A 13,475-nucleotide genomic window follows, 5' to 3' on the forward strand; every position below is an offset into this window, starting at 1 on the left:
CGCGCAGTTTAGGCCGAAAATGTGCTGTTAGATTCATAAAGAACACATATGCTGACAGCATCGACGGTCGTGAGGAAAAAGCCGGAGGTTGGGGGTGTGAGAGCGGCCAAGGAGGGAATTTTGGCGTTTATTCCTCCGAGGATGCAGCTCTGACTCAGACACCCTCGCCCCCGCCCGCGCTCGGCCCCACAACAGGCCGGGACGGAGCCCCCGCCCCTCCCGCGCGGGCTGCGCCGCCGGGGCTGCGGATCGCCCCCGGCACCAGCCCCCGCTGCCGCCGCCCCTCCTCCGCTGCCCTACTTCCCTCCTCAGGGCCCCCCTGCCCAGCCCCTGCCGCAGTCTGGTGTAGCGGCCGCGCCCAGACCCCGGAGCCGTTCAGCGTGTTGCAAAATGGACTCTGAGGGCTCGGCCGGCGCGGGCTGCGCTCCCGGCCCGTAAGCAAAATGGCGGCTGTTTGGCTTCGCCTTGGTAACCCTGCCCCTGTCAGGCGGGGCGGGTGAGCCCCGTGCAGGGGGAGGGAGGGGAGAGCGGACGCCATTTTCCCAGAGAGAGGCAGTGACATAGAAGGGAGCGTAGGAGGCTGGAGGGAGGGAGGCACGGGAGCAGCGGCGGCAGCAGCGGGGTTTGTACACAGGTCCCAGGGCAAAGGCGCCTTTGAGCTGGTCCCTGTAGGGTTCTGCGCACTGAGCTAGGTTTGGGGGGAGGGGGGGTCTCCTCTTTCCCTTTTCTTTCTTTTACTAGAGCCTACTGAGGGCTGAGTCCTGCCTAGGGTAGGGATATCCGCAGTGGGGCTGTTGCATTGTTTTGGTTGGGATAGAGAAGGGGCTCAGCTGAGGGGTCCTGCTGCCTGGCCTGTGACCATTACAGGTGAGTCTTTGGTTATTACCAGCATATTCTGCTGTGGGTGCTTTGGGGGAGGGGGGGTGTGGAAAAAGGGAGTGAAATGCGACGGGCATGTCTCATTACCTTCGTTGCGAGTATAATTCCTTCCAACCCTGAAATGTGTTTAATTTTTGTTTAAGTTGCCTTGAATTTGCTTTTCCTTTTGTGGGGTTTGGTTAAAAAATGGCAGGCTGTCGCTATATCTTATGAATATGGCGGGTTACTGTAACTGGAGGAGCTGAGGAGAATTTTTTGGCAGTTACGCCAGATTTATGCATTATGCTTGGAAAATGAGCCAAAAGGAGCTATTATGTGACAGCATAGGCTTCCTTGGGCTGGCGGTTTTCAGAACGGGTTTGTGCGTTATTGGGACTGCGTATTGAGTTTTACGAAGCTTGGGGAAGCCTATTCTTTTCCTCCATCCTGTATATTTTTGCTTTGTGGTACTAAAATGGCTCGTTATAGGCCTAATCTCTCTGTCTTCCACACCCCCGCCTCCCTGCCTGCCTCCCTGTTAATATCTCTGTTTCGTGGTGTAACCTGGACAAACGGAGAGCTGTCCCCAGGAGTTTCTGTGCCAATTTAAAAGGGGATCATTCTCCCCACCCCCTTTCTCGAGGCTGTAAGTAGTTACACTGGTGCACCTCTTCCTTGCTTTAGTTTCTGCAGGCAGTGTTCGTGTTCCCTGGGTGGCATATATCAGTCTCTTTCCTGAAGCAGTAAGTGCTGGTGGGTTAGACCGTATTGCTGCAGACACAGGGGAAAAGAAACAAACGGTTCACTGTGTACTACTAAATAGGGTAGAGAAACATAATATAGCCTGATTATAAAGGTCCTGTATTCCCCCATACTCGGCTATTAGGGAATGTGCGGTCTCTGAAAGCCCTGAGGTCCCTAAAATGGTACGTGCTACGTGTCGTCAAAAGCAGAAGTTCAGTGCTGCATCTGGGTTTAGGAATGTTTTAGTCTGTTTATTTACAATAGCTTAAAGGAATAATAACGAAGCATTTTTGTTACTTAAGGTTCAGATCAGAGAAAAGGAGGAGATATCCATGTCAGTACTTGCAATGCGTGATTAATTGGTTATCATCACTATACTTTTAAAGTTACTTTTAAAAAAATGAGGAGTAAATTTATTAATTTCCCTCTTTTGTCCTTTAGAGATTCTAAAAATGGCGGCCTCAGGCTGATGTTGTGGTAATCTAATCAGCTCGGGTCCTCCACACCCCATGCAGTGCGTTTGTCTGCAGCATATTAGTGTCTTACTATGTTTAAATGAAAAGGCTGTTCCCTTCAAATAACGTACAAAACATCTCTTGACTTTACTGCGATTTAAAAATGCTGTGTTCCAGCTGATTAATTTTATTGGTTATGTGTGTGAAAGGCAAGTGAACGAGACCACTCTTGTCGGGGAAAAGGGGGGTGGAAAGAGGCAGCAGACTCAAGCAGCTCCTTCGAGGGGTGTGTATATGGTGCTGTAAGGTAGTATGTGTGTCAGTTCAGTAAATCGGAAAAGCTGCGTTTGTGATCGATACTGTAGAACTGTCTGTCCTACTAACGACATAAAATCAGTAATATATATCAATGCGAGTAGTGGATTACGATCACAAAGACAGCTTAATATTTTTGTGGAATCACATATGTGAACGTCATGTTCATCTTCCAGGAAATACCTTCACTGGACATGGGTGTAGTAATTCCATGTATTCAACGTTTGAGAATACGAAATGAATTTAAGGGAATAATGCACGTGAGATTATAACCTGTTACTTTATTTCAAGACACGAAATTTCTTCTGCTGCCATTTAATCTTTGCATTACATTTTTTTCAGTTTATTCTGTATATTGTTATATAAATTGTATATATGATAATACACATACAAGATACAAGTACTGAGAGAAGGTGCGGTTCGTAACCTCTAATTTTTTTCCTAAATGAAATATGAACCTTTTAGTATCACCACTATAAATATGTTTGAGTGGGGGGAAGGGAGGTCACAAGGATTCATTATTTGGTAGTTGGTGTAGTGTACTCTGATACATACTATAGAGGCTGCAAATTGTATGTTTGAAACAACAATAGCAAAAAATAAATTTTCACCTTTTTTTAAATGCCTATCTTTAATCTTGTCCTTTAAATTAATGCAATATGAATTCCTATTCCAGTATAGCTTTAGAACCTTCTGGATTTGCTAAGCAATCAAAAGTAAGGTATTGAAGGGGAAAAGCTGTCGTCAATCTCTGATGAATTTTAATTTGAATAGCACTGATGTAGGATTTAAGGTATACCTGAAGTTGAACAGTAAGATAGTTAGACTTTGAGGGTGTCGTTAATGCATGCCTTTAGTGTGTTTCGAGGCCAAAGGCTGAGTGATTTTGTTAATTCTCCAGTAATGCATGCTCCCATCATCTTTATTTATATAATTTATTTTTTTTTTGGAACCATGTCTTATTCTCTTTATTTGAGAACACTAAAATAAGACTTTCAAGAGTATATGTGCCTTTATGGAAACCTTTTGCCTTTTTCTTTCCTTGCCTTCAGTTGAAAGCCCCTGTTCTTGATGCTATACAGTCTGTAAGCTCTTCATGGCCTCTGTCATGTTCTCAAGCAGACATCTGATTCAGTTAGAGGAAAGTAACTTTGTACACGTTACAAAGTGTTTGGGGGAGGATAATGAAATAACAAAAAAAATGATAATTTTCAAATTTTACAGTTTATTTTATGCACTAACCTCTTGGGAATTTAGAGATCTTTCAGAGTTTTCCTGTATGAGTTTTAATGAGTCAGTTTGCCTTTGTGACTCAATTTCTCCATTTGTAAAAACAGATTTGTGATTTAAGGAGATGAGAATACAAAACAAATTCTACCTTTATTTTTTAACTTCATTGATGTTTTTATTTATATATTCATAAAAAATTAAATACCCCTCTCCCACAAAACTAATACAAACTTCTTCAAAGAGGGAAGGTTTAAAATCTAAATTACTTTTTTTTAATACATGTTTCTGTTCCACAACTATTGTGTTACAAATGCAATAGAATGGATTTGAGTTATGAAACCATTTATGTATCTTGAAGTTTTTCATATCTAAAGGAAAAATTTGCTTAATTGTCACTTAGCCTTTTTGGTGAGTGTTTTTGCCCTCTGGGAAATTCCAGAGGGGAAATAATACTTACTCTTTAGACTAAATCTAGGGAAAGTTTCACTTAGGACTAAATAACCTCTTCAGGTTGCTTTAAAATAAATCAACCCCTGATTTTTCTTGGACAGTTTCAGCATACACAACTATTTAAGATCTGTTGGAAAGCAGAGGAAATCAGAAATCAGTGGCACACTGAAGGCTGAAGTGTTTCTCCAGTTATGATCTTGGTTTGATCACTGTTTGATGACTGTTAAGGACAGTCTTAATTTTGCCTGCATGCTAATACTAATTTTAGTAAGGACTATTTGTGGGACTGAGTTAAGGAGTGGTGTATGTAATCGTGGTATTGTTCTAACTAGATTAATGTAAATGAAGGTTTAATGAAAGTATTTTGCTGTTGTCACGTGACATTCTAACAAAATTTAGTGGGAGGGGTATAGATGGGTGAAGATATAAAATAGAACCCAATTCAGACTTCTGCAGAGATCCTGAAGAAGTGCATCTGTGTTATTTGCCTCATGAGTTTCCTACAAATGAGCATTTGTGAATCTCTCATAGGCAGATTTTGTTGGACAGTGTTTTTTCAACAGGTACACTGTTTACCCTGTTTATTTTTCCACTGTGCAAATAGTTCTGATTTATTGCTGAGAGTGACACTTAAGACATCTGTGGGGGAAAAAAATGTTTCCACAGATGTGGAATGTGGATTATGGGAAAAACCCTCAATTTCATGCTTCCAAATTCTGGATTATTTTAAATACTAATTGTAGTGGTCTTTTGAATGGCACAGGACGGATATTTCTATCTGCTTCAGTGTTCACATTTTCTTAGTAACCGAAGAGTTGTACTCACAAAACCTAATCTCTTCGAGGATCCAAAATTCTGCTCATGACCTTCACATTACAGAAAAAATGTGCTGTAGTTGTGTTCAAAGAAAAACTGCTGTTAACCTTTAAGGCATAACAAACAAGTACTTAAAAGAAACGTTTTCAAGGTTTCATATACTTGCTAGGAGATAGTGAGATTATTTTTATTTCCTCTTGCAAGTCTTAATGAAGCAGGCAAGGTTTAAGTTGTGTTGGTTGTTAGAAAATTTTCAAAAGGTTATCTGTAAACCTTTGAAGACAGACAGTTTCATTGCACAGAGAATATTTCTTTAACATGCCTTACCTAAGTGGTTTTGTATCTTATTTTTCAAAATTAAAATATGGGTAAGAACTTTAGTAAATCAGTGTCCATTCAAATGATGTGTTTCAAAAGTGCTTGTGAAGAATATATTATAGTAGCACACAGATTTCATCCTTTGTGAGTAGAGTATGCTTGTTACTTTTGCATATTGTATACTAAAGTTCTACCTCTTGTTTCATGTGATTATACACTGCTTAGATGGAGATCCAGTGCTTTAAAAGCTAAGTGAGACTTTGAAGGGATCAGCAATTTTGCAAATCAGGCACTTGACAAAATAGTATTGCTCCTAGTTTTAAAGTTTAAAATTAGCACTTGGATGGTGTAGATACTAAAATTTCATATTGCAGGCTCAGGTTAAGGAAAGCATTTTTATTTTATTCTCATTTGTAGTTGTGTTTTTTGTATTTTATACCATTATAATCTAGGTAATCATTCACTTTTATAACTTCATCACAAAAGTAAATTGCTATTAAGTTCAAAGACAGGATGATAAGACTAAATTTTAATGACATTATTGTACTTCGTATTGCAGCTTAAGAAGGAAGGTGTGTAATCTGTTGTTGGCCCCCTTATCAATCACATAATGGTGTGAGCTGGAGGAGACCTTCAAAACCACTTTGTTCCAGCACCCTCGCCTTGGGCAGGGACACCTTCCACTAGGCCAGGGTGCTCAAAGCCTCATCGAAGTCTGGCCTTGAACTTCCAGGAATAGGACATGCACTGCTTCCCTGGGCAACCTGTTCCTAGTGCCTCAGCACCCTCACTGTAAAGACTCTCTTCCTAAATAAATCTAATATGAATATCTTATCTTTTAGTTTAAAAGTGTTCCCCCTTGTCCTATTACTGTCTACTCATGTAAAAAGTAATTCTTCCTCATTTTTTATAAGCCCCCTCTAGCCTTGAAAGGCTTTGTTGAGCCTTCTCTTCTCCAGACTGAATAACCCCTGTTCTCTCAGCCTTTGAAGGAGAGGTGCTTAGGCCTCTGGATTATCTTTGTGACCTCCTCTGGACCTGCTCTAGCAGATCCACTTCTTTCTTGTGTTGCAGACCCCAAAGCTTGACAAAGAACTGCAGGTGGGATTTCTTGAGAGTGGAGTAGAGGGGCAGAATCATCTCCCTTTACCTGTTGCCCACGCTGCTGGTGATGCAGCCCAGGGCATGGCTGGCTTTCTGAGCTGAGAGTGCAGACTGCTGAGTTGTGTCACGGTGCTCATCAACCAGCAGCTGCAAGCCTCTGTCCTCCTCAGGGCTCTTTCTCCACCCATTCTCTGTCCAACCTGTACTTGTGTTTCCCTGACAGTGTGCATGGGTGCAGCACCTTGCACTTGGCTGTTCTGAACTTTATGAGGTTCACAGAGGCCCACCTCTTAAGCCTGTCAGGGTCCCTCTGGATGCTCTCCCTTCCCTCCAGCATGTTGGCCACACCACAGAGCTTCATGGCATTGGCAGACTTGCTGAGAGTGTGTTTAATCCATGTCGCCAGCAAAGGTTTTTAATAGCCGTGGTCCCAATACCAGTTTGTGAGGAATGCCTCTCATCACTTGACTCCACAGTGACATTGAGCTTGACAGTTTGCAGCTCTTAGGAGTGCAACCATGCAGCCAGTTCCTTATTCACCGAATGGTCCATCCACCACATTCATGTCTCTCTCCATTTCAGAGTTCAAGATGTTGTGCAGAACAGTTATTTATCAGTCACAGAAACTGATAAAACTAATAGCCTGTATTTGCCACTCAAAAATTTAAAGTTCTACTTAGACTGGTAGATTTGGGCCTTTTACCTTGAGGAGGTCTGAATATTTAAATTTGTTTAGTGTTCATTACTGTTTAACTTTTCTAGACTGATAGGGCTGAGGATTTTTGACAGTTGGTAATGCTCTTAGCTTGCCTTCAGTAGACAGAGGGATCCAACTTCTAATTAGAGTGGTTATAATGGGCCCGAGTTGAAAACTGTATCACAAGGTAGATGATATTCAAGTCTCGGAAGTTAATCCTGTTTTAACTATTGGTTTAAAGAAAGTTTTCCAATAAGGCAAACTTATTAAAACTTACTGACTAAAACTGGTTTTAGTCAGTTCAGCTTAAACTGAAGACTTGAGAATTTCATCAAATTATAAACAACTTTTGAGGAAGGTACAGCATGATTACATGTCTCCTTTGGTTTCCAAATCTATCATTCTAGACCTGTGAAAGAAACATGAATACTTTATATATAATTCATAAACAATACAGTAGTTATTTTACTGGTGATAAGGGTAAGGTTCCTCCTTCAAATGCCTTACCAAGTAATTCCACGGATTTTTTTTTTCTTTTAGGAAAAGAAACTTAGGATAGGAACATTTGATGCAAATGCTTAATATCTTTAATATTATGAAGGATCATTATGAATGACTATGTTGTGGGGTACTTTTAGATGCTTGTTCTCTTGTCTTACTTTCCAGTGATATCTCCTGTGCTGAAAGACAAAAGCCAAACACTGCTTTTTGTTCCCTGCTGTGTGGCAGTAGTACAAATTAAAACTGTTTATTGAGCTTCCATCACTGGGCAGAATTTCTTTGTGCTTATTTAAAGATCAGGTATTTCTGTTAATGCAGTTGAAAAACATACTGAAATGTCCATTGAAAACACAAAGCTATAGAGTTAAAATGCATGGAATCAAAATTTCTTAACCCAAATAATACAGTTTTGCAGAGTAATTGAAATAGAAAATAAATTTGGTTTTGTTTTCTTGAAAGTACGAAGGATCTTTTGATCTTAGAGTTTTGTATTTTTTTGTGTGTCCTTGAACATGAAATAGTCCCTCCATCTGTTCCCTCATTTTTTCTTGCCAGTATCTTCCCCAAGTTTTTGTGAAGAGCATTGAAATACTGCCAAATGGTTACCAAAAGATATAGTCCAGGTTGAACTGTAGTTAAACTTAGACAAAGGAGGTCTTCTAACTGCCAGGAAGAATTAAAAGTTTGTGTTTGAACAAATGTGACTTTCTGTCTTGATCATGTTTGGATTCCTAGGCACAAGTGTGGCCTAGGAATGTAGGTGAATGTCTGCAAATTGCTTCCATGCGTAAAGGTTGAAGCACTATTTAGGTAAATCAAATGCCATGGATAAAAAAGAGGAGCTAGTTTTTGAGATGATGTAAGTGAAAACATATCAAAACAAAAATATGCTTGAAATAAGTCAATTTACTACTTCTGTAGTTGGTAGCTAATAATTGCAGTAGACTCCCAAGTCTTTTTAAGCAGCTTAGAAAAAATTAATTAGTTTATTTGATGTCATGAAGCCTGCAAAATGTTTAGTGTTGAAGGCAATACCAATATCTATTTTTAGCCATATATTTTTTCCCCCCAAAATCTGTACTTACTGGGAGTATTGCTGATTGAATCACCATGAAGTGTACTGTTACATTTGATAAAAAATAAATAGACTTAGCCCATGCAGTTGTAGACGTGAATTAGGGTATTCTTACAGAATGTGGACTGAATATACTTGCAGAAAGCCGTTATATTTTAGGATGTTCGTCAGGAATAATAGTGTAAGGTAATAGATGGAATGTTTTCTTCAAGAGTAATTGCACACTAGAGTAATCACATACAGGCAGTTTGTCCCAGTTTAATCAACAGCTTTTTATCATTTTATGCTAGATGGAGAAATAATTGGCAGTAAAATAGCTGATGCAAAAAAATGACGTAAAGCCAAGGTATTTTTACTGGGAAACAACTTTATTAGTGTTCTTATCCTTTGAATTTTTCTTTAAAGGCATTTTACATTTCTCAGTGATAGACTATAATAGGCTAGTGTTAGGTAGGTAGTATATACTTCTCCAACCAATAAGCAATTTTGCTATGAAAAAATAATTTTACTCCTATTCATGTGCTGTACTTGTTTTGTATTTTACAGTTCCTTGGCTCTCCAGCTCAAATAACTGATGTTTTTTGAATGGCTAGGCCTTTTTTGTGTGATTTATTTTCAAAAGTATAGCAGGTGTTTAGTAAACTTACAGACATCAAGCAATTGCCAGTTAATTTTCAGTCCTGGGTTGTTGAGTTCTGCAAATAAAAAACTTTAAATCTGTAAGCCTGGTGTGCATTATTATATCTCTGCTGCTTTTTTGATTTCTGTTCAATAAACTAATTCTCATTCTTTCTGTAGCTGCTTTTACCTTTATTTCCCTTCTACCACTCATTCTCTTTCTCTTCCTAGTCCCATATTTTGTCTAACTTCCACTGAGAGAAGAAAAGGAGTGAAGAGAGAGAAGAGGTAAGGGCAAGTCTTCATATTTTAAGAGACTGGCATAAATACTTGAGGAACAGACCTTGCTTTCACTCACAGGAATAAGCGAGAGCAGCACTGTTGGACCAGATAGTAAAGGAAAATAGCTTATGTCTGGTGGAAGGCAGCTTTTGGTGTATAGCAGAGGCTTGGCTAAACTGGCAGACTGACTCTTGGTGTGTACTGAGAAGTGTGGCTTGCTTTGTGCAGACTAGAGTTTGTGTAGTGCATATATGACCTCTGTACCGATGGAAACCTTGTTACATGATGGAAACTAAAGGGTTTTATGCATAAATCCTGGATACCTTGAAGGAGGCAGGGTTTTTTTATTTCTCTGTTTTAGATGCTAAACTCTAACCAATTCATAAAGTATCGCTGTCATTGCAAACATGACTGTGGTCTCTGTTGAGTGTAAAATCCTGTGTTTGTCTCAGTATGTTTATAAGCTGAGACAAGTTGCCCAGAGAAGTTGTGAATGTCCCATTGCTGGAAGTGTTGAAGCCCAGGTTGGATAGGGACCCTGAGCAACCTGGTAGCAGAGGTGTCCCTGCCTATGGCAGGGATGTTGGAATTGGATGATCTTTCAGGTCCCTTCCAACCCAAGCTATTCTGTGTTAGTAAATTATGCTTATTGGCACTATTTTAAAAGCAAAGTTGGAGTAGGAGTCTTACTTTGTAGTTGGTTGTAATAGCAATGTTTTTAAATAAGTTGGTCTAATGATTAAGTAGATCTGTGTCAGTACAACCAATAGTGTATAATACAACAGAAATTTGACAGGGCTAGGAACTTAATAGCCTTGAGCTCTCTGAAGCTTACTGAAAATGCAGGAGATAGGAGCAGCTATGGGCAGTGTCCTGTGAGGAACAGGGAGAGGAAGCGTAATGATTTTAGCTGTTGTCTGTTAAGTGTTACTTCAAACCAGCCATAGCAGGTACCTTTTTGAGTTTTTGTCTGTCTGACAGGGCATGTGAGAAGGAGGTTAGATGGATATGAGTACTGGCAATGTGTAGGTGACCCTGAACAGCATAGGAGGTTATTGAGGGGCTTGTGATGAGGAAGAAGATACTGCTGAGAGGGATATAGAGAGCATTAAATCAGTGGGAATGTTTGATCACACACTACAAATACCAAATTACTCCTAGAACAGGTTGTTTCTTCTATATGATTTGCAGGAGTTGGTCATTAATAGGTCTTAATTTGTATATTTGAATGTGCCTACTATTTTTCCTGTCATATTTTTCCTACTCTTCCCCCCCCCCCTTTTTTTTTTGTCTCAGCAAAAATTAGAAGTAAACTGCTAACTTATCTGTTAGGTTACCATAGAAAGCAGCAAACAGTAGCAAAGGTCTGAATTTGTACGTGGAGTTGTTTCTAAGCCTGCACGGTTCTTACTGCAACTGCAGTGCTGCAACATCTGGAATGTGGATATCCATCCTAATCTCTTAGGAAAATCAGTAGGGTTATGGAGCATGTTAGGGGAAACGGAGAAAACTTCTTTGTATGTAAGATTAGTAATTTATTCATGTATTCCGCTTCTAGGTCTGATTAAAGGCGTGTTACCTCCTGAGAAACAGACAGCAATGAATAAATATTGATTACTTTATGCATTTATTTATGGTATGTGTATATATGCTGCATATTTTTTCCATATTTGTGTGTTGATACAAGCATATCCATATATACATGTGCACAGTATAGTTCATTATTGGAAGGATATCTAGAGTGTACCATTAAAATGCCAGTTTTTCTTGCTAATTCTGAAAATAATCTAACTCTTGCTAGACATGTATGCTCAGAGCAGTGGTAGAAAGCAGCAGTTTAGAAAAGCATGATTTTATTTAATTAAATCTTCTTTAAATCTTCTCTCTTGTTCTTTTCCCAATTAAAAAGAAAATTAAAAAAAAAAATCAAACAAGCCCAACAAACAAACAGAACCCAACACGCATACACAGACCTCCTGAACCAAACCAAACCAAAAAAAAGGGGCAAAAAAATACCCTGTAGGTAGGAAAGCCAAGTGGTAAAGCTTAGTCTGTTGGCCTTGTGGCAGTTCAGGACATTAGTTTTTACTCTGTTTGTGGATTCTGACAACTATTGATAGTTGCATTTTTAGTTAGATTTCTGTATAGATTGTGATAGGGCATAGGTGTATCGACTTTCCTTAGGCCCATTCTTGTGGATTTCTTACAGTTAAGTGTGGTTCCTATGACCATGGGTTAAAATTATTGGCCTGTAAATCTGAAGGAAAGTATGACAAGAATTGCTTTGGCTCATGATTGCAAAATGTGTGTGCACGTATGATGTGATTGGAGGGAGGAGAATGTTTAGATTGTATTCTCAGTAAATGCAACTTACCTGTTCAAAATTCATGGTGAAGTAATAAAATACAGTAAAACAGAATACTACCTTATGGCCATCTATTACCCAGGATGACTTTGTATAAACAAGTAACAATAAGATATGCAGGAGTCAGCAGAGGTCTGAAAGCAATAATACAATCTTGGAAATCTTTGCATCTTGCATATTGATACAGGAAACAGTAATTAGTTTTGTAGTGATCCTTTGTAACTTTGGAGCCAACCTACACTCACAGTAGTGTTGAATTTTTTACTGGGAGCAAATGGAAGTTAAGAGTTTTGGTTTGGGCTTAGTGCTGTAGAACACTTTTACATTAAAATTGACTTGAAGTTATAATCAGGTTATCATTGTGTGCTGGTTAAACTGAAAGGTCTTGCTTGATTCAAGACTGTCATGCAGATAGTTCATGTGTTTTAACACTAATTTATTTTTATTTGTAAATCTCATGACTCTTCTCTTGTTCTTTGGTCAGTGCTTGAGTGGAAAATTGACTGTTTCAGCAAATTTATTTGTTGTTTCAAGTTAGTTCCCTTAAAATTTGTGCACATCTCATGAAAATGAGCCTTCATATATACTGTGTGTTTTCTGATACTTAATACTGCTCCAGGAAATGGTTACTAATTTCTTGCCTGGATTTAAAGGTGTGAGGGAAGAGGTTTGCCAGTACTCTTAGTTTGGCAAAAGAGAGCCTCTTCTGTGCTTGTGTTCAGCAGAAATAAGCTCTGCATAAACATGAGGTGAGCTGTCCATTGCTGGGTAAGTTGGGAAACAAAAGCTTCTTAGGTGTTGGGGACTGACTTTTATTCTTGGCCATTTCAGTTACTCCATTTACTACATACAGGAAAGTTACCACTTTCACCTTTTATGTATTTTGTAGTACATATTTCAGGTTATTTAATTTTGCTCTTAAAGAAGGATGGTTGTCATATGTAGATAGGTTAGAAGGTCTTGATTAATTTTTAAGTTAGGTTGATTTTGTATATGGACTCTGTGAAAATACAGAGTAGGCTGAGTATAGAGATGGTAATACTTCTGTAATGGCATTAGTTAAGGACTTCAAGGTGAAGTCGTATGCATTAGTATAAAATCTGAATAATTATTTATCTTAAACCAGCGCTGTTGCATCTAATGAAATAGCCTAATTGTAGGCTAATTAGAATTAGATTTTTCTCCTTAAACCTCTCTGTTTAGGGATATCCTGGTAATTGTCTTTGCAGAGGCATTCTGTGATGAAATCTCCCAAATCTTGAAACGTCTAAACCATCCAATAATTACTTTTTTAAATCTTATTATTGTTGACAGGTGATGGCTGATAACTGCAATTGATAGAAAAAAATATTGAAGAACTTTACATGTTGTTGGGGGTTAGTATATTGAAGTAATAAAAACAGTAATAAAAAGATGTAGTGTTTTTGTAATACTTAGTGATGTGAGAAACTTGAACTGATTTAGCAATCAGCGTACTTAAGTTAGTGTAATCTTCTGCGTAAGTGGGAAAATTCTTATATTTGAACTAGGATATAATTTAATTGTAGGCTTAAGTTATGATTCCACTTATGTCCCTTTATAAAGTAGAAAAAAAATGTTAAATATCAAGTTGCTTTGAATTCTGTTCCTAACTTCCATAGTAAATAT

At 38.8% G+C, this 13,475-nt stretch overlaps 1 protein-coding gene across 6 annotated transcripts in view; it reads left to right on the top strand.

Annotated features, from left to right (window-relative positions):
- The first annotated feature begins 344 nt into the window (after positions 1-344).
- KMT2E (lysine methyltransferase 2E (inactive)) overlaps positions 345-13,475 on the top strand; it is a 56,511-nt gene continuing 43,380 nt past the window's right edge. For 2 of the 6 annotated variants that reach the window (XM_015627148.3, XM_015627151.3), the window contains exons 1-2: positions 345-867; positions 9,413-9,469. The gene's annotated coding sequence lies outside the window, so the exon portion shown is untranslated. Of the gene's footprint in view, positions 868-9,412; positions 9,470-11,021; positions 11,100-13,475 lie in introns of all 6 variants that reach the window. The other 4 variants (XM_015627150.3, XM_033514479.1, XM_015627149.3 and 1 more) reach the window with 4 other exon arrangements.

Source organism: Parus major, chromosome 1A (genome assembly GCF_001522545.3).
Source record: "Parus major isolate Abel chromosome 1A, Parus_major1.1, whole genome shotgun sequence".
In the NCBI taxonomy this organism is placed as follows: domain Eukaryota; kingdom Metazoa; phylum Chordata; class Aves; order Passeriformes; family Paridae; genus Parus; species Parus major.